This window comes from Rhinolophus sinicus, linkage group LG04 (assembly GCF_036562045.2).
Source record: "Rhinolophus sinicus isolate RSC01 linkage group LG04, ASM3656204v1, whole genome shotgun sequence".
In the NCBI taxonomy this organism is placed as follows: Eukaryota; Metazoa; Chordata; class Mammalia; order Chiroptera; family Rhinolophidae; genus Rhinolophus; species Rhinolophus sinicus.
The window spans coordinates 109,372,669-109,400,612 of record NC_133754.1 but is presented as its reverse complement, the minus strand read 5'-3'; the positions used below and the strand labels follow the sequence as shown (position 1 = coordinate 109,400,612).

General features: G+C 42.3%; 1 protein-coding gene across 6 annotated transcripts in view; it reads left to right on the top strand.

Moving 5' to 3' along the window:
- The first annotated feature begins 5,906 nt into the window (after nucleotides 1–5,906).
- Nucleotides 5,907–27,944, top strand: part of SYK (spleen associated tyrosine kinase) — an 86,661-nt gene continuing 64,623 nt past the window's right edge. For 2 of the 6 annotated variants that reach the window (XM_019713875.2, XM_019713871.2), the window contains exon 1: nucleotides 5,907–6,337. The gene's annotated coding sequence lies outside the window, so the exon portion shown is untranslated. Of the gene's footprint in view, nucleotides 6,544–10,992; nucleotides 11,107–27,944 lie in introns of all 6 variants that reach the window. The other 4 variants (XM_019713872.2, XM_074330198.1, XM_074330197.1 and 1 more) reach the window with 4 other exon arrangements.

Here is a 27,944-nt window from a genome sequence, read left to right as displayed (position 1 = left end):
TGGATGTGATACCAACAGCAAACCAGCCAGAAGAGCATCTGGGAGATCAGAGAGAGAGATAAAGAGAGCCCTCGCAGACCACAGCCATTCCTGGTGGTCAGAAATACTGTCCCACATCCAAGGGGGCACCCTCGGAGGAGCAACTCTCAGGCAGCCCACAGCCAGGGGACTCATCCAACCAGGACACTGCAGAGATGCACAAGCAAACAGGCAATATCAACAAGCCCTGGGGGAGGGATCAGTCTCCAAACTTGCCATCTATATTACCTAAAATGTCCAGTCTGCAACCAAAACAGAAAATGAGACATGCATAGAATCACGAAAGTATCACCTGTACACAGGAATAGAAAGCAGGCGGCAGAAAGGGCCTTTGTAGGATCCAGATGGTGAATGTAATGGACAAAGACTTCAGAGGAGTTATTATAAATATGTTCAAAGAAGTGTTAAAGAATACTTAAAAAATATTTAGAAATTAAAGAAGTTCTAAAATCAAATGGACCGTGTTCATGGATGGACACATTTAATAGTATTAAGATGGCAATACTCCCAAATTGATCTACAGAGTCCCTGTCAAATTCCCAGCTTCTGTTTTGGCAGAAATTGACAGGCTGATCCTAAAATTCTTATCACAATGCAAAGCCAAAATAGTCTTGAAAAAGAACAAAGTTGTAGGACTCAAACTTTTCAATTTCCAAAGTAGTACAAACCTTCAGTAATTGAACTGTAATTTTGGAATAAGGACAGATACATAGATCATGAGAATGGAGTTTAGAGCCCAGAAATAACTCTTGCATTGATCTTCAACAAGGGTGGCAAGACAATTAAGTGTGGACAGAATATACTTGACCCTTGAACAACATGGGTTTGAACTGCACGGGTTTACTTATAGGCTGATTTTTTTCAATAAATGCATACAGTACTGTAAATGTATTTTCTTTTCCTTATGAAGTTTTTAATAACATTTTCTGTAGCTCATTTAAGTGTAAGAATATAGTATATAATATAAAATATGTGTTAATCGACTGTTTACATTATTGGTAAGGCTTCCAGTCAACAGTAACCTATTAGTAGTTACATTTTTGAGGAGTCGAAAGTTATATGCAGATTTTTGATTGTGAGAGGCTTTGGCATCCTTAACACCTGCATTGTTCAAAGGTCAACTGTAGTTGTTTCGATAACTACTGTTGTGCTGGGACAACTAGATATGTGCATGCACAAAACTGAAGTTGGACTTCTGTCCTAAACTGTACCCCAAAGTTAATTCAAAATGATCTGAGACATAAATGTAAAAGCTAAAACTGTAAAACTAGAGAAACACATAGGAGTAAATCTTCTCGACCTTGGGCTAGGCAATGATTTCTTAGATACAATACAAAAACACAAGCAATAAAAGAAAAACTAAATTTACCTTCATCAAAATTAAAAAAAAAAAAATTGTCCTGCAAATGATACAATCAAGAAAGTGAAAAGAGAACCTTCAAAATAGGAGAATACTGTATATCTAATAAGGGACTTGTATCCAAAATATGTAAAAAATTCTTACAACTCAATAATAAAAAATGAGTCAATTGCATATAACCTATATTTTCATACCATTTCATTTGTGTGGATTCAGTGTAGTTCTTGGGTGTGGCAAATTCAAGTTTTGCTTTCTGGAACTTTCTGTGATTTTTTTCCCCCAATATTTTTGCTACTTGGTTGGTTGAACCCTCAGATACTGAGCGCCGGCTGTAATTATATTTTTAAAAAGTAAACTGCGAGACAAATACATGGCTACCTGTTGTGGTATGTGAAGGAGTTATTTTTGAGCATATATTTTTCCATCCTTTTTAATCTCCAGGGTATAGGATCATGTCTGGCAATAAAGACACACAATACAGTGTTACCTCGGTTTTTTAACGTAATCGTTACGGAAGACCGTTCAAGTTCTGAAACGTTCGAAAACATTCAACAGCTAGGCCTCAGGATCTTGCACTCAGCGGAAGCTGCGTGGCATGTTCGACTTCTGAGGCGTGTTCCAAAACTGAAGCATTTACTTCTGGGTTTACGGTGTTCATAAACCGAAGTGTTCATCAACGGAGACATTCAAAAACTGAGGTACTACTGTAATTGTTTGCCAACTTGAAATTTCACAGAAAATAAGAAATCAGAAGTATGCAGAGGAGGCGTGACTGCCTCAGAGCCACACGCCCAGGAAAGGGGCAGCCTTGGGAAGATAGCCTGTGCTTTTGACCCCTGGCCCAGGCTGTCATGTGTGGCCTAAGTTCAAATGCTATCCTTAGTCCTTAAGTAACTTTTTTCTTTCTTGTTCAAAACCTCATTGACAACAGAAAAAGAAGGAAGTCCACCATTTGTAGGTGAAAGGTCCCTTTTAAATCAGGGTTGAACCGGTGAGGGAGCCGAGCAGCAGAAGGAGGCTGTTCCTCCGGTGACATTCTGTGGCATTTTGGCAGATAGATGTGCCCAGGTGGTGGGCATCACTGAGATTCAGCGATGCTGGTCTAGCAAAAATAACTTAGGGTTAAGTAACTACATTTTGTAAAGGTACACCTACATTTTAAAATTGTTAAAATGGTGAATTTTGTGTTGTGTAACTTTTATCTCAACTTAAAATTATTTGTATAAAAGTACACCTGATGCTGTCCTCACTCTGGAACTTTCTCCTTTTTTTGCCAATCAAATGTTACCATTTCAATAGCTGGAGTTGAGTATTCTTTTATTTGCAATCTAAAGCATCCTAACATATGTCATGTGTAACTCATGTATTTTTAATTTGGAAGAGTTAAATATGAGGACCTTGCATTCTAAATATTAAAATATACAATGTACCGGTATATTCTACAGTAAAAAAAAATGTTTGGCATTAAATTCTGGATAAAAGTAATGAAATATTCATGGAGTTTCAAGGTCCCACTATCTAGAAACAAAAAGATCCCCTCCCTCTCTGCCATCCAAGCAAAAACGGAAGAGAAAACAAAAATGTAAAAGTTACCAGTAGTAACCAAACAAGAAAAGGAGAAGGGCTTAATGAGATGGACTTCAGAAAATGCTCGCTCATATAGAAAACAGAAGTTTGAGAGGATCAGGGTGAGGTTATGCTCCCACCTCCCTGAAACCGTAACTGGTGAGTCTACAAAATTTTGACAATTCTCATTCAAATCTTGCTAGACGAAAGAGGAGTGATAATTTATTCTTAGCTTTCCCCAGTTTTGACTATGAGGTAGTGAAAATGTCTGCAGTGGAGATTAGAGAAAAAAGAGAAATGTCAGCCTTCTGCATGACTGTCAGAAGTCTGAGGACTCCAGGGACCCACACTAACTGGGAGATGGAGCTGATGCTCAAAGTTGCCCCCAAAAGAGTGGGGTAAGCTCTTCCCTCTCCATCTCCCAATGAAGAGTGAACCCGCCTGCCTTCAACCCATTCTCATGCAGGAGGGAGGACCCAGTTATTGCAACGCAACTCCTTAACCAATGCCCAAAGGTTATAGAAAAGCAGGCATAAAGGGACTAATAAACCCTAAAACTGACGCCCAGAACGGAGAAAGAATCAATGATTCTTTGATCCTGATGTAAGGATCAAGGAGCTGTCACCCCCTGAGGAGTAAACAGAAGGCCTGGAGAAAGCTAGCAAGTGTGGGCAAGTAAAACACCCGACTAGTAACTATGCTCAAAGGATAAAGAATCAGAATGAATAGACAAAGGAAAAAGACTCAGAATGGTTTGGATTTCTCAACAGCAACACTGCAAACAAGAAAACAATAGAATAATGGCTTAAAATTGTGAGGAAAAGTAATTTCTGAACTAGAATTCTATACAATCATGCAGGATAGAAGAGCACATCCAAACCATCAATCACAGTTAAAGATAGAACCTTTTTGGATATGGAAGGTCTTTAAAATATCTACAATAGTACTCAGTTTTCGAACGTCTCCATTGACGAACATTTTGGTTTATGAATGCCGTAAACCCGGAAGTAAATGCTTCTGTTTTCGAACACAACTCAGAAGTCAAACATGTCACACGGCTTCCACTGAGTGCAAGATCCTGAGGCCTAGCGGTCGGCTGTTTTCTAACGTTTCAGAGCTCATGGATTACAGTCGAAAACAGAGGTGCCGCTGTACTTCCATTTCTCAGGAAACTCCTGGAGATTGTGATCCACCAAAATGACGGAATAAACTAAGGAAGAGAAAGGCATGGAATACAAGAAACAACTCCAAAATTAAAGTGAAAGGAAGCACAGAACAGAAACAGAAGAAATGCATCCTTGAGAAACTGTAACTACAAATTGACCAAAATTGTGCCCAAATTTCCAGCCCAAATTCATATCACTTTGGTGCTCCAAAAAAAAGAAAAAAATGTAACCCGAGAACTTTTCTTAAATTATCCAAATACTAGTTAAACCCTAGGCTTCGCACTGAAGCAAAGAAAACTTTTCTCTGAAAGAAAACACCTTTTTCTCAGGCCTCAACTAATTTCCACAAATATTTCAGGGTCAACAGGTGGCCAAGTACACAGTCTAACGTGACCAAGTACACAGTAAGGCAGGCACCGTGAACAAGAACCACAGAAACACTCAGACAACACAAGCAGATATGCGAGACTTCAGGAGGTAGAATTCACACAACAAAACCAGGAGAAAAAATATTGACTATTTTTAAAGAAATAAAAATAATAATCTGCAGGGAACAGGAGACTTTAAAAAGTGACTGTGTGTGGTGTCCCTGAGATCGCCCTGGCACGCATTTTGCTAGAAGGGCTTCCAGGACTCAGCATACAATCACAGTGAAGACTGATCACAGTGAAAAGATAAAAAGCACTCAGCATATGGGGGAAAGAAAAAAAGGCTGGGAGAAATGTGTTGAGTTTCAGGAAGATTTTTTCTATTGTGTGATAATTTTAACATTAAAAAATCATTACAAGCATACTAATTAAGTTTTTAAAGATGACTCCAAGGTCAGAAGGACCCAGTGCTACAGGGAGGCTGGCAGATAGATCTAGAACATCACCTACCTCACCGCCATTAGCAGCCCCTAAGGAAACATGTAATTTCAGTAAACGCAAGGCAGGACCCCTAGTTTTCAGCAATATCGCCTACTCTAAAAACCCCCTGCAGCCTCCACTCTTTTAGAGAACAACCGCTATTTCACTGGCTCTTTGAAGCAAAAACAAGTCCAGTGGTTAACAAATATAATCATAATAAAAACCCTTCCTTGGGTTAAAAATTAAATGGCAAAATGACTGGAAGAGATTGCCCAAGCGGAAAGTCTGAGGGGCTCCAATCTAATGTAAACACTTCCTACCGCCTTATTCTTCTCCATGGCAATGATAGTCTAACACACTATTTTGTATTGGTTATGGTTATTGTGTTTCGGCTCAGGGCACAGCTTTTCAAAACAGTGTTGCCAAAAATGTGAGGGTCTGGAAACTTTCGGGGGAACGGACATTTTAGAGGGCTGTCCAACAGAAAAAGAAAAAAATGCGGAGAGAGGATGGGGAAGGGGAACCAGGTAGGTGTTTTAAAACCATTTTAAGGACTACAGAAAAGGGTTAAACTTATTAATAATTTATTTAGCTCCAGACTGCAGACCGCGGTAGGTATTACAGAGGAAGCAAGTCAAACTGACTGTCAAGAACTTGGTAGTAATTAAAGCCATCAGAAAACTGGCTGTGTTGGACAGGCTGGGCCCACCCAAAGGTGCGCCTGAAGTCTGGCGTTCATCTAAGGCAGGTCACCTGGCGGGATTCCAGGGCCTCCTGGTCACCGGTCAGCAGAGGTGTCTCGGGTTGATGACTGGGAATACACCGCCCAAGGAAAAAGGGTCTCTTCCTGAGGAATTGCACGGGGGAAATGGGCGTGCCCCTGACAGCCTGTCGTCCTTAAAAAAGGCGACAGGGGGAGAGGTTCCCGGTGTTGGCAGTGCCCCGCTAGGTATATGACGGCCCCTGTCCCCGGGCTTCTGTGCCTGGGAGACGGGTGGAGCGCTCACCCGGCCGCTCTCCTCCTCCCCTCCGGCCTCCCAGGTCGACCTCGCCGCCGGGTACCCGCGCGCTCTGGCCGCCGCTGCCCTGCCCTGGGTTCTCGCGGCGCATTTGGCGCTGGGGGCACGGGCGGCTGTGGGGGCGCACGGGCGCTGGGGCGGCGGCCGGGAGGAAGTGTGGGGCCTGCCCGGGCGCGTTAAGGAAGTTGCCCAAAATGAGGAAGCGCCGCGCGCTGGGCGGGTGAGGCGATTCCCGCGGCCGGCTCTGCTCCTCAGCCATCCTACCGACGCCCCGGCCCCGCGCCCGGCTCCCGGGGCACTTCGACCCCACGCCGCCCCGCCCTCGCCTTACCTGCGCAGGTAGGTGTGCGCGCGCTCTTCCCGCTCGGCCCGCGGGAACGCGGAGTCCCTGCGCTTCGGGGCTGGGGAGGCGGCGAGCGGAGAACGCGGCCCTGCGCCTCTTTGGCCGCCTTCTAGGTGTCCAGGCTCAACCCGGCAGGGACGCGGGGGGCCTTCGGCCTTTGGGAAAGGAGGGGAAATTGATGACATCGTTCGAATAGAAGCAGGTAGGTGGTGCCAGCTTTTCACCTAAACCCAGAGCCTCACGGGGTCCGACTCCTGTACTAGGTGCCAGGCCTGGGCCCGGGGGTCAGTGCGGGGGCCCCGGACCCCAGGTGCCCTGGCCGCGCCGACAGTGTGGAAGCGGCGGGTCCTGGGAAACAGGAGTTGGAGTCCGCAGGCACGGGGAACTCCAAAATATGAAATTTTCGTTCGTCCATTTACATGAATGCCCTGGAAAATTCCACTGTATTTATCGAAGTGACTCAATGTACAAATGTTCGTGTGCCTGCGGAGGTTTTATATATACTACATTTCGTATACTACAGAAAGAAAGAGCAGTTGCATCAACACATGAAACTTTCTTAACTACTACCAAAATTTAGCATGATTGCTCCTTTTACGACACGTTTTCATGGTAAAGTAACTTAATTAGCCAATGAATGACTTGGAGCGCAGGGTAGTTTTATGTAGTAAAATGCAAATTTTAAGTGTTGTTTGTTTGTTTTTTTGTCAATATGGTTTAAAATATTAAACCCACCTAAAAACTATACAATGGCGATTCTTTTTTTCGTTTGTTTGAATGTTGAAGTATTAGAAAGGCTTCATTGGAGAAGTTAGAGTTTAAATCGTTCTAAGTTGGAAACTGTTGCAGATTAATGAGTTTGCCTGACTCGCCAAAGATTTCATTGAAACCAAGTAGTACTATTAGTGGAGGAATTGGTCTTGCTCTTAAACTCTCAGAACATTTCAGCGTGAAGTTGAAAGAGTTGGAGTTGTCCCACATTTGAATCTTTGTACTAAATAATAATAATAATAACAATAATAAATAATAATCGTGATGATGGAGAATTTCCAGAAGAAATGGAATTGACTCGTATCTGACTTCTTTGTTTTAGTAAGGACAAATTCATTGTTATTTCACAGGCAAGATTTCAGTTAAATGCAATTAAATTCATTAATGCCCCTCCCCACCAAAAGTCTGGATGGTGCATAGATATATGTATTTGTATTTGAACTAAAAGATTAAAACACTTGTAAAGTGTTAGGTGTTTTAAGTGAGAAATCTTGTCAGTTAAAATGATTTTATCAAATCATTTTGTTCTATCTACATCATACTTGTGATGTGTTTAGAGAAGTTTTGCAATAAAATAGAAATTGATTTGTATTCTCTATGTCTGTAATGCTTAGATGTAGAATTATATAGTCTTAACAAGAATGTTTCTAATGTTTTAAGCCAGGATGAAAATGAGGTGTGTACTTTAGGGCCTTACCTTTCCTGGGGGATGAAATTGGCAGGAAGATCATTTAATTGGTAGGTTTGGACTTCAGAAATAGCTCACCTTAGCTTTCCTTCAGCTCATATTTAATATTCTGAGTGCAGGTCTGATTTCTCTGTTTTTAACCCAGACTTCTTAGTAGGACACCACTTAGGCAGCGCACTGCATGTTCGTGATTGTTTAAAACCCTTGTGCTCAGATATGTTTTGGAATGCAGGATTTTTCACAATTTAGAATTCAAAGTTAGAATTTTAGCATTGAGAAAGACATTTCTCAGAATTTAGACGGGTATGTATGCACACTGACACCGTATGGTAGGTACCACTCCGATACAACCTCCTGTAAAGGCACACGTTAATGTTTGTGCATTGACACTGTGAACAGCCTTACTACGTGGAATAAATAAAGACTGTAATTAGCTGTGTGTCAGTTTAGGGCAGGCTTGTCTCTAAATGAGAGTCCCTAAAACTTACCAAAAAAAACCTGTTTTTCAGAGTATTTTGGAGTTGGACTAAAGAACTGAGTCTGTGAGACTCCATCAAGCTACTGTTTGCTTTTGAAAACACATTGCTTTTCTAGTGCCCAATAACTCACACTTTTCAGTAATTAGATAGGCAATTCCCTTGTTGTCAGGGAGTCTGAAATAGCAGAACTTCACTGAATTTTCAGTGATAACCATCAAAATATAAATCCTGCAAGTAAGAATAGGATGTTTCATCCTTACTGATGTACTTTCAAACAGCAGATTTTCTGACAGTCTAGGATTGTAGAGCAAGAACACAGTGGTTACTCAAGGAAAGGGTACTATCACCGTTTCCAACTGCAGTATGTGCTTGGAAGAAATGTCTCCTGTTCACTGTGCAGCTGGCTCTGTTTTCTGTGCCTAAGGAATGGCAGGACACTCCAATCTGACCTCATTTTTGCTGAGAAAGCTTTCACTGTAACAGATTCTTTTCCAACTAACTCATCTTCTCTCCCCTGCCCCTCATTTGCAAGTTTTAACATTTTCTTCCACTTCTGGATTGGTTTAGCTATAAATGAGTGAAGAAAAAATTAGGAATTTAGGCGTTTGGGGAGAATTTTTTTAAATGTCTGCATACTGAACTTTTTTTTCTTTAAAAGCAATTAAAATCAAAAGGCAGAATCTTAAAGAGAGATTGGAATTAAATTGCCTGATTTAATTATGTCCTATCATCTTACTCTTCTACTTTGATTTGAACAGGTTTGTTCCTTTTCACGTGGAAAAGAGTTAAAAAAAATTTTTTTTAACTGAGGAATTGTGGGAAAATTAAAAAAAAAATAGGCTAAATTTTAAAGGAAAAAAAAATCATCCATTTTGACACTATATTACCAGGGAAATTTTCTATTAGCTTATAAGTTTGTCTGACAGTTATTTTGCATCATTTTGACTTTTTTTTGCCCTGCCCTTAAGAAGTAATTATGTAAGTTTTGCCATGTGACTCTTGAAAGGTGGTTGAATTGGAATCCTTAAGTATAATCAGATTTAGTCAAGGCCATAGATACCAATAGAAAGAAGAACATTTAGTATGTGTTACAGTAGATTTAATATATCACAATTGACCCCCTCTTGATTCTTCTATTCTTGGAAAAACCGTGTATTTATTTCTGGAGGACACCAAAGGCTGACGATGAGAGGAGGAAGAAGGTAGGAATGATTTAGAGTACTGGTGATGCCACGATGACCATGGAGGGTGTACTGAAAGCTTGTGTGATGGGCAGTGCCTGGTGAGCACCGTTCTGTCTTCTGGGGTAGCTAGCTAGCTCTGACACTGGAGTCCTTGCTTCTGAAGCTGGTGGCAGTACCGCTCTCTGCTGTGCTGGAGCACTAGAGGGGAGTATGGACACAGGAGCATGCTGGCCGTCCAGACTGGCATGCTGAGTGTGAGAAGTGTGGTATGAGGCAGCTGAGCAGGCAGTAGGCCCTACGAGGAAAGCAGGCTGGTGTGAGGGTAGGTGAGGCCCAGGCCTGGATGGGTCAATAGAAGAGGCCCTTAGGGCAACAGCGTTTCAGGAAAAGCCACAGTTTAAGTATTGGTTTGTTTTGTTATACTCTGCATGGCATTTGATGTCCAACACAGGACATTCTGTTTGTCTTAATTGATAAATCTTCATTCTGTCTTGCCAGTCTGATAATTTATTAAATCTATCCATTTCTATCGAGTTGTCATGGAAATGTTTTGGTGTGACTAGAGTTCATTTTTCTTTTTTAAAATTTTAATTTGTGACAATACTTTCCCATCCTCTACTACTGCTCCCTAAAAGCATCCATTTTGTATTTTTATAACTATTTTTTCTAGAATTCTCTCCCTTTATTTTCTTATAATGTGCTTATTTGCGTACGTTTTGGGTGATCACATGTAGACAGTGCCTGCGGACTTCCTACTGTGAGAAGCGAGCACGCGGCCGTCCTGTATGCCCACCGCCCGGGATAACCGCCCTAGAATTAGGGTTAAGGTGCTACTTGGTGTTCACTTCATTGTGATGAAGTTTACTGCTAAAGGAAGGCGTATGATACAGTTTCATTTTCTTTCTCAGACCCCTTGCTGCTCTTCCTGGAGTAAACTCTCATTCTGGTTTGGGGTTTTTTCAGTGGGCTCAGTGCCTATTACAATTTTCTCCCCGACTCTCTGACACTAAGCTAAAACCCTTATTGACTCAGTTTCCCGCTGAGTCAAACATACCACGCAATCTATCGGTTCCACTTTTCTTTCTTTGTTTCTGGAACCTTCTGTCTTCTTGCTCCGGTCTGACAGTTTCTCTTCCGTCTTGCTACACAGATACTAATAACTGAAGCATATTTTTGGGAATTGGTTGACTAAATACATTTCCTACAAATTGACCCTTTGTCTTATCCTTTGAGGTCTTGACATACCTCTTACTAACATTCACGTACATTTTATCTATTATAAATCCATTGTCATAATTGTTGAAAACACTTCCCCAGACTTGCTATTTCCAGGGTTATTTATTTGTAGAATAGAACTTTTGTAATTTCTTCCAACAGGACATATTCTGAATCATACTTAGTGAAAGATTATTTTTAACTCCAGTTTAGCAGTTGGCATCTCCACTTAAAATCAATCTCAGTGTCACCTTTGTGTTTGATGTGACACTGATGTCTTATGATCTGATTGATGGGAACCTGTACTTCCCCAGGAATGTTGGGTCGGAGTCCGGAGCTTTCATCACATGGCTGGCCTGGATGTCCTTGATTCCTGGAGTGGCTCAGTTTGATTTTAAATGGTATCCTGGGGAGCTTTCCTTGCTCAAGTAAGTGAAATGCTGGATGGAATCAAGTTGCGTAAGCAGGAGTATGCAGTGGGATTCTTCAGAACTGCTGTGCAGCTGATGTGCATGGAGGGGCTTGTGTCAGCCTGTTCTCATGCCTCCATGGCCATGGGGCATGGTTTTTGGAGCATGTAGGGAACAGGAGCGCCTGAAGTCCGCTTTCGGAAACACTGGGTGATCTTCTGCTGCCCCTTTACAAGATTCTCAGTCTTTGCATGTGTGGAGGTAGAAAAACTGGTAGATTTCATCTTAAATGCTAAGAATATTTTAATCATTTGATTGCTATACTGCCTCAAAGTCACATTTACTAAATATTTTTATCAACATGGTTGAGAGTTGAGGTCTGAGGTCCCACGGAGTTTAAATCCCATTCTGTGTTTTTAAGCTACTCTTTCAGTCTTCGTAGATGGGTTCACAGCGGGTTTTATTGCGATACACAATAGAGACCATGAGTGCAGTGCCGACCCGTACCTGGCCTGTGGTTAGAACTGACATAACTGTCACGGCCTCTCGGTGGGAGTCTGCCCTGCAGTCTTAGATGGAGGCTAGTAATACATCCCCGAACAGGTCACAGCTGAGTAAGAACTGTTTCTCAAGTAGTTTCTCTGACCTCCTAGGTAGGAGAACATCATTTTCTTTTTGAAAAGTGTTAAATTGCTTAACTGATGCACAAATTCAGATCCATTTGTGAGGAAAGAATTCAGGTAGGACAGGCAGCACTAACACCCTTCTTGACCGCTGCCCTCAGCCCCACTCACGCCCACTGTGGGAGGGCAGTTGGGCGAGTTTTCTTCCGCCTTATTCATCCTGTGTATATCTGTATGTATCTTCAGAAGATATGATTTGGTGTGTGTGTGTTCTTAATACTAATATCATTCTGCAACTTTCTTTTTTTAGTAACGACAGCAACATGCCAGGGCCGGGGAAGCCCTTCCTAGTCATGGTCGTTGTGTTTTATTCCACAGAGTGGAAAGTATCATTTATTGACGGACACCTTCCCCTAAGTTTTGATATTATAAACAGAGCTGCAGTGAATGGCCTTCTTCATTCTTTCCCTCTCTTTGCCCTTTGCGTTGTGTTGCATGAAACCATCAGGTTAATCTTCATCTCCAGCAAGAGCGTCAGCCCTGGCTATCCTGCCATTCAGTCCATCTGGGGAGTCTCACATTGTAGCAAGCAGGTGCTTCATTTCCAAGGAATGTAGCTCATTCTTTATTTTTTAACAATTCATTAGACTCTTGGCTTTTATTACAGTTGGTTCTGTCTGTTACACTTGGTTCCAGTTTGGACATTCTCTTCCTGCTCCCTGACCGGTCTTCTTGGCATCAGCTCTGCTACTTATTCGATGTCTTTCCTTCACGGGGTTAGCTTCCGTTGTGTGCTTGGTATTTCTAGGTGTTTTATCCCACCCCAGGGCTGGTCTTCCTTTTTTTTTTTTTTTTTTGAGGTACCCTAGGAGTTAGATTTTTAAGGCTGAATTTGTTGTGTGGCCCTCTTGTAGCCTGTCCCCTGTGAGATAGGAGGTGGGTGAGATGTGCACTGGGCAGGTGAGCCAGTAACCAATGTGTGGGTGCTGGGGCCCTGTTCTTCACAGAACTGGTCATGCCCTACCTCTCCATATGAATGTCTTCCCTGCAGAGGGACTTCTGTTGCTCTTTGGGGTGCCCACAGCTAAGGGTTTGGAGAGAGCTTGGCTGCTCCTACCCTGCCCTGCCCTACTTCACCCCAGGGTTCTGTCATTTCCAAGGCTTCTCTCACCTTCACAGCTATCCCCTCTGCCTGCACTTCTGCTGTGGTTTCCCTCTTCAGTTTGAGCCCATCTTGCTTTGCATCTTTCAAGGATCACGATAGTTCCCAGTATACTAGTGATATGCTTCCTTTGCTTCCCAGAGTGGTTATGGATTTATATTCTGTGTTATTGTTTTTAATACTGTTTCTTTCCTTTCTCTGCATTTATAGCTGCTGCATAGGCTTGAAGCGGAAGTCCACCACTTCCTTTTTTTTTTTTTTTTTTTTTTTTTAGCAACACCAATCAGCTGATGGTCTTTGCTGTGTGGAGGAAGTGACAGCGAGGTGGAGGGAGAGAAGCTCACTAGAGCAGGGGCAGATCCCAGAACTGGAGCTTCTCTGGTCTTCTCTGTTGCTCTGGGAGCTGGGCCAGCCATCCTGTAGCTCAGGCAGATAGTGTGTCCAAGGAGAGGATGGCATTTTTAGGAAATCTACTGATTTTTAGGAAATCACCAGTCTAAAATTTCTTAGCAGCATGTTTAATGATGCATGGAATGTTAGAGATGACAGGGATCTAGAGACCATCTAATCCAACCTGCTGAAAAGCTGTGAGACCCAGAAAGGTAAAATGACTTGTCCAACCACTAAGTGATGTTGATGGGATTCGAGGCCTTAGAGGTAGGTATTTCTAATCCAGAACCAGAATCTGTGTCCACTGCTCTGATAAAGAGTAGAAAAAAGGATCTGCCGTTGTGCCTAGTGGTAAGAAGATGTAGATTCAAGTCATATCAGTGGACACGAGGAAGCCTGAGAAGGCAACACAAGGCCATAAACTCAGTTTGACATGTTGATTTCACACTTTTCCCAGCAGTTATAGAAAACATTATTATCGTTATAGCTTTGTCTTGAGAAATTAAGCAAATTCAATAGCAACTGGACAAAAAGTCCTGAATCAATGCGAGGTTACTATGCAGACTTGTGATGCTTGTGCAGGTCTCTCTTCAGCACAGATTAAGCTGACTTGCAAATGCCACCCAGAGTGACCTAGAACATGGTGGGAAGCTCATGTAAGAGGAGGCGCCAGCCGAAGTGTTGTGCACAGATGGTTATGGAACATTGTGTATGTAAACACCAAACAAAACGAAGCAAGTTAACTTGCTTGGGATATAATTTTTTCCACTTTTGATTGACAAAAAAAAATTTAGAGGAACTTGTGAGAAGACCCAGAGAAAAAATGGTGATGGGTGAGACAAATTCCACAAGATCTTAAGGCAAAGCAACAATGGAGAGTGGACCAAGAGACACAAATGACATGTGGAAATGAGATTAAGGCAAGGATGGCATTTCCTATCGGTCAGGGAAGGGAGCATGGGTTATTCATTAGTGGTCTTGGGAAACCTGGCTAATCATTTGGGAAAAACGGGAAAAAGAAAACTTTGCTTTTTATACCAAAGTAAGTTCCAGAATGAACAAAGAATAACAGCGAAATCATAAAAGTACTCAAAGAAAACTTAGGTGAGTTTTTAAATAATTGTGGGGTGAAGAAGAAAATATGAAACCATAATAGAAAAAGAGTGATGACTATGATTTCCTAAAATTGTAAACAAGTCCCCATATAATGAAAGTATATATAAATAAGTGGGGGGAAAACCTGTAATATATATTGATTTTCAGTGCCTGTGGTAAAGTACCAATAGACTTAATACGCAATGAGTTCTTTCTATGTGAGAAGAATAAACACAGCCCAATAGAAAAATAAATTGAGGACGCTGATAAGCAGGTAGAACTGCAGGAGAACCCAAAGTGCAGGAATATGTGCTGCTTCTCTGCAGTTTAAGAGGTTGCTGTGTGACGAGGTGTGGGGACAAAGGACACTCACAGGTGGGTGATGGCACTGCCCTTGGTCAAATCTTCTGAAATTTAAAATGCACATGTGCTTTGACTCAACAGTTTCACTCTTAGGAGCTTATTACACACATATATTGATAAAAATGGAGAAATATAGGCATACAGTAATTCATTTCAACATTTTATTTTGCAATAGCAAAAAAAAAAAAAAAAGGAAGGAAGGAAGAAATACATACCAGTAGGAATCCCATGTGGTCTTTTTGAAAGTGTGGAGTCTTTGTAGATGAAAATATAAAGATGTCCAAATTATGTTCAGTTAAAAAGCAAGGTATAATGTGTTTTTTAAACACATATGTGCACTTGATGTCAGCTACATTGGATTGTTATTTACTTTGTGTGGATGCAAGTCAGCTTGTACAAGTGTGTATGTGTGTGTGTGTGTGTGTGTGTGTGTGTGTGTGTGTGTGAGAGAGAGAGAGAGAGAGAGAGAGAGAGAGAGAGAGAGAGAGACAGAGACAGAGACAGAGAGAATATATGGAGAGCCGTTTAGAAGCAAAGACACCAAACTGTGAGCAGCAGTTATCTGGGAAGGGCAGTGGGATCAGTTGGGAGAAAAGGGAAAAGGGTGAAATATACATTTTTACTCTGCACACAGACGTTTGCTGTACTCATAACAAAATAAGGTTTGCTTGGGGCCAGGGGGAGTGAATAGGATGAAACCGGGAACAGAACTAATTCAGAACAAAGCATCTGTCATGGCTTTTTGGGAAAAATAGAAAAAAGAAAACTTTGCTTTTTATACCAAAGTAAGTTCCAGAATGAACAAAGAATAACAGCGAAATCATAAAAGTACTCAAAGAAAACTTAGGTGAGTTTTTAAATAATTGTGGGGTGAAGAAGAAAATATGAAACCATAATAGAAAAAGAATGATGACTATGATTTCCTAAAATTGTAAACAAGTCCCCATACAATGAAAGTATATATAAATAAGTGGGGGAAATTCTGTCTCTGGGACCATTCTGTCTCCAGGTGAGGAGTTAGGCTTAGAGAAAGTGGGTGGCTTGTACAGAGTTGTACAGCCAAGTTTCTCCAGCTTGCCTGCACACAGCCGTAACCCATGCGTATCTCACCCACTGGTGCCCAGGCCACCTCCCAGGATTCTGATGTGGTCTGCATGTGGCCTGCCTCTGGACTTGAATTATTAAGGCCTCCCACTACCGCTCCCACCAAGTGCAGCTGCCACAGCCAGGAATCACTGGTTTAGAACTGGTTAGTAGGACTTTATAGCATGCAAGTTCATCTTTAAAGCCTAACAAAGTTTCCACCAAATTTGAATTTATTGGTATGCTGGGTATAGTGGCAGCTGTGTGTACCTTTCATTGCAAAGACTCTGGATGTGTTAGATGTTAGAGTAGTATGTCCTCGTGTGTGTGAGAGAGTGAAAAGAAAACCTAGAACTTCTACATTTGGCCCAAGTAGGAGAAACATCTGGAAGAGAAAGGTATCTGGACCACACAGCCTGTTTTCGGGGTGACTGTGGAGGGCGCCCTAGGTCCAGATACAGGCTCATCATGTTGGTCCCAGGGGGTGCTGTGTGCTGCTCCACCTCTGACACCTGGCCCAGGTGAGGACAGAAGGCCTTTCCCCAGCTTCTCTGCCAAGGATCTAGTACTGTGCTGTTCAGTACGTCATCAACAGCCCCGTGTAGCCATTGACATTCAAGTACTTAAAATTAAATAACATTTAAAATTCAATCCATTCTTAGTCATGCTTGCCACATTTTGAGGGCAGCGGCCCCATGTGGCTAGTGGCTCTGTGAGGGGCAGAGTAGAGCAAGCATTTCGGTCACTGCCACCCAGTCTGCGGGACACATGCAGAGTGCCATGCTTTAGCCGAGCCACACACAGCCCTTCCTGGAGAGCCAGGGGGCACTGGGACTTTTACCTCCTCCCACCTTTCCTAGCTTAATGCCACTGGGCATGGTGATTGCATCGTAATGCTTGCCACTTGTCCACGTGTGGACCCTGCGTGCCTCCTGTTTTTTTGAGGGGACCTGACTATGGTCAACGATGGTAGTACCAGGAAATTCAGGTCATGCCCACAGGCTCTGGCCTGGCCCTTTCATCCTCAACACAGGGACAGTCTCCTACTCAACACAACAGCCACACATGGCTGGTGATGACGTACTCAACAGCCCCACACACACACACACAGCCCCCATCACAGCCTGTCTCTGACAGGTTACATGAGTCCCACAGGAGCTGAAATGGCTCCCAGTTCTGGCCCTGGAGCAGTGTAAGGGGCGCCCAGCCTTGGAGGACACCAATTCATGAATCCTTACAGTGTGTTAGCACACTTGGTTCATATGGTTTCTGAAAGAATAAACTGGGTTTCTGTTCCAGAGGATTTAGAGGTAATGGAGAAAATCTTAGTACTTACTAATTTCTCTGCAGGAAAAAAAGTCCAACATTATTTTCTCAAAATATTTGTGATGTAATGCTCTGTCCATTTAAAAGGAAGACTTGAAGAGGGAACGTTTGCCTCATTCCAGTGAGGTGAGGAAAGCGTGATGCTTATTGCTTGACCATGTCTATTCTTTCAAACAAAAGAGAACAAGACTTTCATTTCTGGGAATGTGCCCTTTGTGCTCATTTGAGACCCTGAGAGCAGCAAAAAAATCGGAGGCGGTGGGCAGGCAGGTGCACGTGTGGGGTGGCACCCGGGAGCCTGAGGCCAGCTGAGGTGACGCCGGTGGGGCAGGCCCACCAGCTGGGAATCGGCCGCTGTCCCCTAGGCTGAAGCCCTGGCTCCTCCTCATTCTGGGCAGCGGGTGACAGAGGCGCAGTTTGCCTGTCTCTGGAATTCCGGTGCGGCTCAGTTTGAGCAAAGATAAAATACCACAAGACAAGCTGCTTAGGAGGGTTGCGAATTATAGGACTTCCTTTCATGATTCAGCCACACATCAGGAAGTGGAGCAACACATGTGCTCTTCCTAAAGTCAGCTTCAGGCCCCAGCCTGCCTGTATGCGCTGTCGACAGAAGGACACGGCAAAAACCTTTACCTGAATTACTGCGTTAGCAGAATCTAGATGTCTAAAAATTAATGTGTATATTGGGGGCGGGGGTTGGGGTTAACTGAGAGTGTTTTCTTGAATGATGGCTTTAATGTTACTTCTTTCAAATTCTTCATTCCTCTCTGCCATGGCCCCCTCAGTTGCTACCACTCACGGTGCTGCCTACGTCAGCGGCCAGCTGTGTTTGGGTCAGTTTTGAGCCCCTGGACCCTCACTAGAGAAGTGGTCCTGCTAGAGCAGGGGTTCTGCATCGGGGCTGCAGGTGAGCATCACCTGGAAAGTTTTACACATGTTGAGGTCTGGGCCCACCCCTGAAGGTTCGGAGTAAGTTTGGGCTAGGACCCTGTCACCAGTACTTAAAAAAAAAGCACCCAGGTGTTTCTAACCTGCAGCCAGGGTGGAGAGTCACTGTTCTGGTCTAGAGCTTTCCTTTGTTTTGTTGTGAATGGAGCTTACTGATGATGAAAGCAGTCACTCTTACATTTTTATGTGCAGAGGAAACAGCAGGGGTGGCTGCCAGGCCCAGGGGTCAGTGTTTACGAAGCACCTGCAGGATTTTGAAGCTGGTATCCAGGGGATGTGATAACCCTGCTCTGGCCTGGTTCTTGGTAGAGCATCAGAACCTTCCCAGCTTCCGCAGTTGTTTAAGTCAGCGTGCTGAAATTGCGCGGCTTATGGCCAGCCCTGAGCCCAGCTGGACCATTTTTCTCTGGGCTGGACATGCTTGCCACCTCTGAGGACGTCACTCATCTCTCTGCTGGCTTGGAGTGTGGCCAAGGAGAAGAAGGCCCAGTGATTTATAAGGGAATCCAGGAGAAAAGTGCTCTCTTATTTCTGGACATTTGCTTTAATTATAACATATGTGCTACTATGTGCTATAACATATAACATATGTGCTATAACATATGTGCTTTAATTGAACATATGTGCTACTCCCTTATTTAAATTCTTGACTTCAGGGACATGCATCTTGCGTACTTTGGATCTCCTTTGTCCTAGTATTTTTCCATTGAATTCTTTCACTCTTTGTTAATTCCATTCCATTTTTCTCAAGCTACTCCATGCTGTCCACTATGTTCTTTAAACTTTAATGTCTGTTCTCTTTGTGCTGTTGAAATAACACCATCATTTCTTTCTACTTTGTCCCTGATCTCTGCCAGCTTATTTCTGATTACTTTTCTTGCCTTTCCATCTCATCCCTTAACTTGTGTATCTCTGGTTTGAGCTGTTGTTTTAACAAAGTGACTGTTTTCTTAACTTCTTTGATTTCATGGCTATATGCATAGTCTTGATTCCATCTGCCCTTTGGGACAGTTTTCTGGGCATTGGGGCCAATGTTCTTTATGTACCATATGTTTCTCCTATTGATTCTCTCCTTTTGTTCTTTTAGTGTAATTGCATACACCCGGGATAGGTTCTTTACCTTGGAAATGAATCATGTTAGGGAGCCGCCCAAGATGTGTTCCAGCCTAACAGAGTGGTTTCCTCATTCTCAGTAATGCTGTGTGTGTGTGTGTGTGTGTGAGAGAGAGAGAGAGAGAGAGAGAGAGAGAGAGAGAGAGAGAGAGAGAGAGAGAGAGAAAGAGAGAATATTAGTTTAATATTTTTTCTTCCCAGGAAGACTGCTGGCCATTCCAAATCTCTTCACCCTCAAAATACTGGCTCCCCCTGCCATGTGGAACCCCAGCTCTGTAGGCTTTGTCTGAGGGCTGCGGCTGCCCTCCTTCCTTGACCATCTTCCCTAAGGGTCTTCGTGCTCCCAGGTCCACCCTTTGCTGCATTTGGCTTCATTCATCTCAGGTGGTTGATTGGAGTGTTAGATGTCTACTAGTCCCAAGGAATTTCTCTTTTCTTATTTTTGTAGTGGATGATTTCAGAGAGAATGGGGTTGTGAAATCTTTACTCTGTCAACACCCAAGCTATCTGATATTTTGGTATTTGTCTTATAGAGTAACTTAGAGTCTGGTATTTTTGTTGAACGACTAAGTTTCCACAGGAACAGTTCAGAACAAACAAACACAAAACCACTTCAAAATGGCCAGAAAAACTCATGTGGTGCTTGGCTTCTGTCAGCCTCTCTGATCAGCATGGCCAACCAGGGCCATGGTGTTGTCTGGTTCTCTGGGCTGTTCAGCACGTTGATGTAGAGGCCACCCCCTGCAGCCAGGGCAGTGCCAGGTGCTGGAGCATAACAGGAGCCAAGTCACTTCCCTGCACCCCAGCTGTTTACAGTCAGATTGAAAGAAAGGTAGCAGCCAAGCACCAGGCCTAGATCAGATGTAACTGCATTTATTCTTCACAACAACAAGCTTTAAAAAAAATTTTTTTTTTGAAATACTGGAAAGAGAGAAACCACTCATAATTAGTAAATGTTGCATTTTAACATTTTGCCCTTATTTCTCCTAGAAGAAAAACAATCCAAATAAAGTAGAAGCTGTACCCTTTTTATAGAGAGTAACTTACCAAGGCTGGGGAGCTGGTGAGCAGCGGGGCTGAAGTTTACTCTCAGGCACCCTGACCCTAACTCTAACCAGGACCCTTTGGGTGCAAAGGCTATGGATTCACTAACAAATCAGACCTGTGTTTCTGAGGGTGCCCAGAAGCATTTTGTTAGAGAGCCAAACAAACAGAGGGAGATAGGTTATCAGGAGCTGTGGATAATTGAGATTCAAATTTTCCAAAATGCGTATCTATTCACCCTTGTAATGATTTTTCAAATAACTTGTACTTTCCCATCCTGTTTGTTTGTGATGAACATGGCCCCATGTGAATATTCTAGAAGTCATTCAAAATGGGTAAAGAATGACCCTAAGACCTACATTTAGCATTCTTAGGTAAGATAAGTGCAGTCAGTTCTCATTATTTGCAGGCTTTGTGTAGTGATTTCGCCTGCTTGCTAAAACTGATTTGTGACTGCAGCCCCAGTACTCGAGTGGTCAGGTGGCCCTTTGTGCACCTGCCAGAGCAGCACAACGTCCCATCACCTGCTGTTCACGCCCCTGGCTGAGGAGGAACAGGCCGGCTCGCCCATGTGTCCTTTTCAGGTCAATCGAGTGCCACGTTTTCAAATTTTTGTTGGTGTTTTGCTATTTAAAATTGGCTACAAACATAGGACAAAGTGCTGTTCAGGGTTCCTAAGGGAGGAAGGCTGTAATGTGCCTTGTGCAGAAAATAGACATGTGTTAGATGAGCTTCATTCAGGCATGAGTTACAGCACTGTTGGCCATGAGTTCAATGTCAATTAATGAACAATATATATTAAATATGATGTCTTTAAACAGAAACAATGTTATGTATTGATTGGTTGATGAAATATTGGAACCAGAGGCTCTTGGAAACCTAAGCCTATGTTTCCCCAAGAAGCAATGTTTCAGTATTTACTAATTCAGTGTTCATGACAGTGTTATAGGACATACTTATCACAAATAATGAGAATTGACTGTATTTTTTTCTTTCTTGTACAAAGCAGGAAAATAATTTTTAAAACCAAGTTAGTTTGACTGTTTTTACAAGAGACATATGACTTTGAAACAAATGAACGTTTAAATAATACAGTGCAAATCCTTACCCTCGCATTTCGTGTTTGTTAAATTGGCAGATTTTTCTTGAGCTCTACTTTGTGCCTGGCGTTGTTCTGGTACCAGCAGGACATCAGTGAGCAGGTGCAGAGGTCAGATCGCAAGCATCAGGATTAAAAGTAGTGTCATCACTTGATATTTCTGTTTAATTGTGGTAGCAAGCCCAATGAGTTCTCAAAACAAGAATCTTAATTTGCACACAAGTGGTTTTCTCGTGAAAGAATAATTTTTCATAGCCAGTATTTCTAAATAAATATCTTTCTCATCAGCAGAGACTAATTTCATGGCAGGTGGAGACTGACGATGATGTAATATAACACCCACCCCAGGAGGCCCCTTAGCTCACAGTGTTCAGACCCACAGGTCATGTTGGACCGGCTGGCTCTGACGGCTGCTGGGCAGAGGCCCCTGCTGCACAACAGGGAGACAGCAGGCATTGCCTTCGGTGTATCTTCACTGCATCAGACAGCACAGGTGCAAGGGGGCAGGTGCACACCTGGAGCATGCCCAGAAAACTAGCTATCCCTTTGAACAACACTTGAGGCAGAGCTCTCAGGTCCCCACCAGAAATAAGTCCCAAGCTTTCGTTTTTATCAGGTGTTTGTAGCTCCTCCACTCCAGATGCAGTTTATACATGAGGCGTCACTGTTACCATGCACAGTACTGCCTGGCAGGGGGCGGTGGCAGATGGCCAGCAGGCGGGGAGGGCATCCTGTCGTGGGCCAGGCAGTGCCTGCTCCTGCTGTGGAAATACTGAGCACAGGCCATTCCTGTGATGCAGCACTATGCCTCGTGGAGGGTCAAGTGCTGGTCATTTGAGCAGTTGGAGGTTTTAGTGAGCAAAATACTTTGGGTAATGCCACAACAGAATTTTTTGTTGAAGGTTCTGTGTTTTCAAAGTTTCTTATACACTATTCTTTGATGCTCTTCGTCACTCAGTGTGCTTGGAGGGGCTTTGGGTCTAGGGTGCTGCGTTTACCCCCACTTTTCCAGGGAGATCCATGAAGCACAGAGTGCCTTTATCACTCATTGTGCCCAGCTGCCCACAGTAGATGTGCCCGTGGCCTCACTTTGGGGCCCTCGTGCAGTCAAAGTGGTGGCCAATGGGGACATGCTCTAAACCTGCCATTAAAGCGCATATTATGCAGGGTGAGTTTTATGCTTTGTTTTTATATTTTTGCATGAAAAAAACTTAGGTTTCTTGTAATGAGTATTTTCTAAGACGCAAGCACATAGAATAGTGCAACAGCCATGCATATAGTCATGACACGTGGTGGTAATATTTTGCCTTTTTTTGTGTGTGGACAGTGTGTAAAGTAAACTACAGAGATCATAAAGTTTCACCCCCTAAACATTTCACTACACCTCTCCTTAAAAAGACTTTATAATAATACAGTTACCCCTCCTGACACAATTAGCATTAGGAGAACATTTATGACAGGGTAGTCCCTGAGCCTGCTGTGGCAGCCGAAACTAGAGGCTGGTGAGGAATAATGTGTGGACTTGGCTTCCTGGGGTGAGTGGGAAAATCTACGTGAGGAGGTCTTTTCCAGCCCAAGAATGAGGTTGTGCACGGGATATCACCCTGCCTGTCACCGGGACACCCATCCTCACTGCCATCCCAGGGCACTTATGCTGGGAGCACGTCAGGTGGCATGGCCATAGAATACCACACCGCTCTTTGAGGTGGGTTTGACCATGATCCTCATTTTGCAGGTGAGGAAACTGAGGCTCAGCTGTATGGCTAAGAGCAGTGAAGCCAGTTTTTGTGCCCAGGGACTCTGCCTTGAGCTGGGACTCGTGACCATTCCACAGACCACCTCTCTATGACACACGAAGGCTTTCTGTCACTCCGTAAGACGGTTCCGCCTAAAATAAGGCATGGAAAATGCAGTTCACCCTTACGATGAAGGTGAAGAGAAGGGAACATTTCCTGCACAGCACAAGGTCCTGAACCTTGTAGAGTCATTGCAGTTTCCTTGGTGTAGACCTCCAAGTTTCTTAAAGGCTGTGCATAAGAAAAAGGAGGAAATGAGATGATAAGGCCCGTGATGTCTTTGTAATTTGGGACAAGGTTATGCTTTATTAATTAGCCTAGTAGAAAATAATACTAGATAGTAGTATCTAAATGGGACATACCAATGTTTGCTGACTGTATTGTATTGGGGGGAAGTGTGAAAAATATGTATTCTTTTCTGTCTGAATTTCAGACCTTCGTAAAAACAGGGACCTAATTATTTGAGGCAGAGGCAGTTTAGGACTACTCAGAGCTCCTGGGGAGAAAATACGGAAAGGGTGTGCACTGCATGTAAGAGAATGAGCTCAGGGACCCTGAGGGATGTGGGGCTCCCTAGTGACATGGAATGAAATAGGGTGGATTGGACCCGAGCACCTCTGGCTGCCTCAGACTTGAGATGAGCAAGGGAGGCTCCTGTCTGGATGCGACTGCAATCACCTCTCAATCACTGACTTACTCATTTATTACTCATTTGACAAATGTTTGTGGACCAGATAATCACATCTGAATTATTCAGTTATTCATACAGTTGACATGATTGTGGACCATCTATTATAGGACGATCACATTGGATCATTTATTCTTTCATCTGACAAATACTTATAGACCACCTATTATAAAGTAATCATCTAATTAGATGACCCTTAGCTACAGAGGAACAAGGATAAGAATTACAGCAGACTTCTCGTCACAATGCAAACCTGAATTGAGCAGTGAAAGATTTAAAGTGTTGAAGGATAAGAAAACACAAGCACCAACCCAGAATCTTATATCTAGTTAAATTATCCTTCAAAAGTGAGGAAAAAATAAAGACTTTCTTAGACAAACACTGAGAAAATTTATCACTAGCTGACTGGCCCTACGCAAAAATATTGAAAGAAGTTCTTCAGGCAGAAAGAAAATGGTACAGGTCTGAAACTTGGATACGTCTGAAGAAAGGAAGAGCATCAGAGAAGTGAAAAAAATGAAGGTAGATGAAACATTGTATTCTTAATTGATCTCTAAAGGTAACTACTTGTTTAAAGCAACAGTGTATTATAGCATATTGATAAGTTAAATGAATGGCAGGATTGTCCTAAAGGATGGGAAGAAGGAATTGGAAATACTCTTTTATGAGTTACCTGTACTTTATGTGAAGCAGTAGAGTGCTACTTGAAAATGGAATATAGATTTTAAAATATATGTTGTAAACTAAAGGGCAACCACAAACATTTTTTTAAAAGATATACTGAGAGTATATAAAATGGATCATATGAGATGCTTGATTAAAACCAGAGAAAGAACCAAAATGTCCTTCGATAGATGAATGGATAAAGAAGTTGTGGTATATACACACAATGGAATACTATTCGGCGGTAAGAAAAGATGATATAGGAACATTTGTGACAACATGGATGGATCTTGAGAGTATAATGCTAAGCGAAATAAGTCAGACAGAAAAAGCAGAAAACCATATGATTTCACTGATATGTGGTATATAAACCAAAAACAACAAAAGAACAAGACAAACAAATGAGAAACAAAAAGTCGTAGACACAGACAGTAGTTTAGTGGTTACCAGAGGGTAAGGGGGGTGGGGGGTGGGAGATGAGGGTAAGGGGGATCAAATATATGGTGATGGAAGGAGAACTGACTCTGGGTGATGAACACACAATGGGATTTATAGATGATGTAATACAGAATTGTACACCTGAAATCTATGTAATTTTACTAACAATTGTCACCCCAATAAATTAAAAAAAAAAAAAAAAAAAAAAAACAGAGAAAGAAGAAAAAGAGGAGAAAAAAGAAACAAAGAACAAATGCACTGAATAAAACACAATTACAAACATGGTAGATATTAATCTAACTAAATCAATAATCACTTTAAATGTAAATTAACTACACCAGTTAAAACACAGAGTTTGTCAAAGTGAATTAAAAAAAAACTAATAGTAAGACCTAACTATATGTTGTCTACAAGAAATCCACTTTAAATGTAAAGACACGTATAGATTAAAAGTAAGGGGATAGAGAGAGATATTCTATCGTAACACTAATCAAAAGAAAGATGGAGTAGCTATATTAGTTTTCACAAAGCAGACTTCAGAAAATGGAAGATTTTAAGAAATAAAAAAGGGTGTTGAATAACTATAGAAAGATCAATTATCCAAAAAGACATAATAATCTTAAATGTTTGTGCACATAACAGAAGGGCATAAAACACACAAGGCAAATACTGATAGAACCAAAAGGAGAATAGACAAAGGCACGATTGTGATTGGAGATTTGCATCACCCTCTGTCAGCAACTGATCGATTAAGTCGATGGAAAATCCGAGGGATGTAGGTGACCTGAGCGGCACTATCAGCTCACTTGATCCACTTGACACTTACAAAATATTCAACCCAATAACAGAAAAATACATATTCTTCTCAAGCTCACATGGAACATTTTTGGAAAGCATACATAAGTAAACTTAAATAAATAAAAGGTCACACAAATTATGTTCTCAGAACATAATGGAATTAAACTAGAAATCAGTAACAGGAAGATAGCTGTATGTACCCAAATATTTGGAAATTAAACAACATACTAATAATTACCCTGTGGATCAAAGAAGAAATCTAAAGAGAAATTTTAAAATATTTTGAACTGAATAAAAATGAAAATACAGCTTATCAAAATTTGTGGAATGCAGCAAAAGCAGTACTTAGAAGGAAATTTATAGCATATTAAATAAAAGGAAGAAATAAAACCAATAACCTGTGCTTCCACCTTAGAAAACTACAGAAAAAAAAAAAAGCAAATTGAGCCTAAAGCAAGAAGAAAAAATTATAGCAGATATCATTGAAATTGAAAATAGAAAAAAATTGAAAAAACGATTGGTGGCTTTTTGCGAAAATCAATAAAACCAATAAGCCTTTAGCCAAGGTAAACAAGAATAAAAAGAGAGAAGACACAAATTACCAGTATCAAAAATAGAAGAGAAGGGCCTGCCCGGTGGCTCAGGTGGTTAGAGCTCCAGGCTCCTAACTCCGAAGGCTGCTGGTTCGATTCCCACATGGGCCAGTGGGCTCTCAACCACAAGGTTGCCAGTTCGATTCCTCGAGTCCCTCAAGGGATGGTGGGCAGTGCCCCCTGCAACTAAGATTGAACACGGCACCTTAAGCTGAGCTGCTTCTGAGCTCCTGGATGGCTCAGTTGGTTGGAGTGCATCCTGTCAACCACAAGGTTGCCGGTTCGACTCCCGCAAGGGATGGTGAGCTGCACCCCCCGCAACTAAGACTGAAAGGACAACAACTTGACTTGGAAAAAAGTCCTGGAAGTACACACTGTTCCCCAATAAAGCCCTTTAAAAAAAAAAAAAAGAAAGAAATAGAAGAGAAGTCATCATTACTGATCCCATGGACATCAAAGGGACAATAGTGGAATACTTTGGACAATTCTGTCTCTCAAATGTGATAACTTAGGAGAAATACACTAATTCTTGAAAGAATAAAACCTCACAGAATGAAAAGCATCCTGAATAGCCCTGTCTTTTCAATTTAAATCAGTAACTAATACCCTCCACACCCCCAAAAGCACCATGCTTATCTGGTTTTGTTGGTGAATTATACCATACATTTAGGAGGCAATTATGCCAATTTTAAACAATTTTCTCTTCCAGAAAATAGAAGCAGAGGGAGGCAGACATCGGTATGAATTCACATTTACATGAATATAGACACAGATGGATATATAGAGAAATACTTTACGTGTGTACGTATACAGGTCAAGTACTGGCTCTGTCATCCTAGAGGGTCTAGAATCAATGACATCCTTGTAGTAACGAGCACACCTAGCACCCAGATCTTGGTTTCTAACACCACTCTTAATTAGAAGGATTGAGAAATGAGATATTCTAGGACTGGAGTATTTTGTAATCAAAATAAAGAAGTGCTCAAAACCTAAAACAAACCAACCCATGGTGGTGGCGGTGTATCAGAGGGACACAGATACAGCTGGAAGTGCTCTCAATGGCCAGGCTGGGACAAAAATATAAAGTACTATTGGATTATAACCTAATGTATAAAATAAATATCCTTGAATTCATACTTAATAAGCGATTGAATGAATAAATGGGGCAGAATAGACAACCCTGCTCCGCAGAAGAATTCCAAATAAGTTATGAGGACTCACCATTCTCAAGGAGTTGAAACATTCCTCTCCTCTCCTTAAGCGTAGGCTGCACAGAGTTTCTTCCTCACAGAGAGGCTGGGGTGGAAAGGGCACGACTTCCATGGGGGTGTGACTTTTCCATGGAAAAGCATGACAAGCACCACCTCTGCCAGACGTCAGAGAGGAGCATCAGCAGTAATAAGCCATGGTGACAGCATGCACCCATGGCTTGATGTAAGGAGACTGACACTCTACTTCCCTCGTCTTCCTCCCCAAAACACATAACTCCAGTCTAACTAGGAGAAAAACATTAGACAAACCCCAGTTGAGGGCATTCTACAAACTCCCTGACCAGTACTCTTCAAAACTGTCAAGGTCATCACAAACGAGGAAAGTCTAAGAATCTGTCCCAGCCAGTCGGTGCCTAAGGAGGC